Source organism: Cydia strobilella, chromosome 7 (genome assembly GCF_947568885.1).
Source record: "Cydia strobilella chromosome 7, ilCydStro3.1, whole genome shotgun sequence".
Classification (NCBI taxonomy): Eukaryota; Metazoa; Arthropoda; class Insecta; order Lepidoptera; family Tortricidae; genus Cydia; species Cydia strobilella.
In genome coordinates this window covers 14510256-14512955 of record NC_086047.1, presented here as the reverse complement: position 1 = coordinate 14512955, position 2700 = coordinate 14510256, and the positions used below count along the sequence as shown (strand labels likewise).

At 39.0% G+C, this 2700-nt stretch overlaps 1 long non-coding RNA gene across 1 annotated transcript; it reads right to left on the bottom strand.

Annotated features, from left to right (window-relative positions):
- Positions 1-1186: 1186 nt before the first annotated feature.
- LOC134742792 (uncharacterized) lies at positions 1187-2212 on the bottom strand. The gene is made up of 3 exons (XR_010127967.1): positions 2080-2212; positions 1887-1997; positions 1187-1636 (listed from the first exon to the last, which is right to left on the bottom strand). It is a non-coding gene; the product is annotated as an uncharacterized LOC134742792 (long non-coding RNA).
- Positions 2213-2700: the final 488 nt, after the last annotated feature.

Here is a 2700-nt window from a genome sequence, read left to right as displayed (position 1 = left end):
GCAAATTAATACTATACTAAGAAAGAATGAGTAAGGCGGCATTAAGTTCCTTTTAAAAATTAAGTTTCCTAAATGTAAGTATGAAGTGTTTAGAGAAATGAGAATAGGTACTAGCTGTCGGCTTAGTACAGAGTTCTTATGGTAGAATCTAAAAAAACAGTTTCACTTTCAATGAGTATCAGTAATAATAATAGAGTGCTTTAGCCTTCAATTGTAAGACCTATAAAAGCAGTGAATGAATAAATATAAGAATATTTAGAATGAGACGGAGCGAACTAACTTTGACCTTCAAGTAGCGAGTAGACCTGAACGAACTGAACCAGAGATGGCGGTGAGACAACGATGTGAAGTAGGACCACGAACAACATCTGTGGAGACCTGAAATTTTACCAGCGACCAACAAATTTGAAGAAAGAAGAAATAAATTAATTTTAGTGCAGTCGCTTGGTGCCTTTTAAAAAAAAAATTGTTTAAATTATAGTGGTCTCTTTCACATTCATTGACATAGAAAATTGAGTTCATCTTGAACCAACAGTAAGTATTTATATGTAAGACTATTTTACACACAGTAAGTAATTAATTTAAACAAAATTAAGTACAGAGTAGTCAAAATTTTAGAGAATTTTCTATACAGTTTCAAAAAATACAGATTCTTGTTTTCAGTAAAAGTAATAATACATCTTTCTATATATTATGTTAGACAAGTAGAAGGTCAAAGTATTAAGTAAGGTTGTAGGCGAGCAAACAGAGCGAGTGGCGGCGTCATGAAAGTTAAAGGTGTGCGAAGTGCATGCATTAGCAAGCTCAAAAAATAGCTGAGAGATTTCTTTAGAAACCACCGACTGTGATAACAATATAAGAACTAAAGCGTCGCTCCACCAGTTGGGTAGCCAATTGTAACCAGTATATTAAGCTATAGACTCTATTTAGGTTCTCTCAGGGTTGTGGGTCTCGACGCTGCTATCACAATACACGTCTGGCAGTTTCCAAGATATCTCCTAGTAGATAAAATATATGAAGCTAAAGAAAGATTGGGCGCCAGCACGCATAAAGCGTGCAAAAGAAAAGAGGATTAATATGAGATAAAATAAACTATTGTTTGAGCTCAGTTACACATTTAATCACAATTCTTAAATAAATAGATGACGGGCAGTAGGCCTGGTACAGAATTTACATACTTATGGTAATTATGCTAGGGTGAACTATGCTATAATGAGACGTTAAACGTTAGAAAGTCTATGAAGTCCTGTTTTCACGCTTAGCACTTTGCACTTGAAATCAAATCTAAGAGGCCACTATTATATGTTCCTTGCTAGGTTAATTTAAGTCTTAAGAGATCACTAAAAGAAATTAGAGTTGACCACACCTGAGACACGTGTTGCTACAGAGGCAGCAGAACTGCGGCTACATGCCGCTCCAGTGGCGCGCAGCAGACGGCAGGAGTCGCGATGATACGCAGCGAGACCGTCGTTGCGTATCCAGCCAGCCGTTCTAACCAGTACGCCACAGCCGCGATGAACAGCACGGAGTCACAAGAACAATACTGCAAGGGCAGGCTGCGCCAGCACGTTCCAGAAGACAAAGCCAGGTGTGCAGGGGCGAAAGGAAGGACCCGGGGAAAGGACCGGCTTTCAAGCTACAAACAAAATTACACATTGAAACACATGTTGGCAAAAGCGCATGCCCATGTGCACCTTGATTTTATCTCCCACGAAAACAGACCAGACAATAATTAAAACTCCTACATAGTAACATACTAGAGTACATATAGAGTACTACCACTCATGAGAAAACGATTAAATTTCGTACCCATGGTCATTATTGCCACGTATGCACAAAGACAAAGAAAAAACTACACTTTTCCATATTAAATCACTGTTCCTTACCCGGACTCTTGATGAAATTGTTGGTATCAACCTCTAACATGTTGACCCGAAGCCAAGTTAAAATGATTCACAAGGAATTCAAAAGAAAGGACGCCATTGCCACGTTGTATGCTTTAACAAAGAAACCAAAAATTAATACAAATCAGCACTATAGAAATTGCGCTTTCACGATAACAAACATCAAGAAACTTACCTCGCTACGGGTTATAAGCTGCAAAGTGTATTTGCATTTTAGAGCTGCTCGCTCGACCAGAATTGACTCTCCATCGACGATGTCTCGCGCTTCACGCCATGCCGAATTGAAAAGTGACGGAGCATCGTACGCCTTCCATGTCCCCACGTATTTAAGTTGCCATATCAAGAGGACAAAAAAAACTCACACTCGGCCATCGAAATTATCTTTATAGTCGGTCAAACCAATCTGTCAGTCAGTGACAACTGGAAAAATCATTCATCCCTTTCTTTCGGACGCCAGTACTAGTGCAAGACAAAGACGGCATGATTCTCTCTGTCTATGTTTGAAATGAGACAGACTAAAACCAACAACAAACAATTGACAAATTATGAGTCTAAAATAATTTGAGAAAGACGATGGAATATATGGGAAAATAATCCGTGTGCGCTATTTTCAATTATACTCCCAGAACAAGACCTTAAATAATGTGTCGAAGCATCTGAGAACACGCCTTGCAGTAAATGTTGCCAGGTTTATGCAAAGGTGTTATCAGACCTCGACAGATGGCGTTAAACGCCTTCGACCCGACTATCGTTTTAATCTACTCAACACTATTCATAATCTCGCTGCTAGATGTCG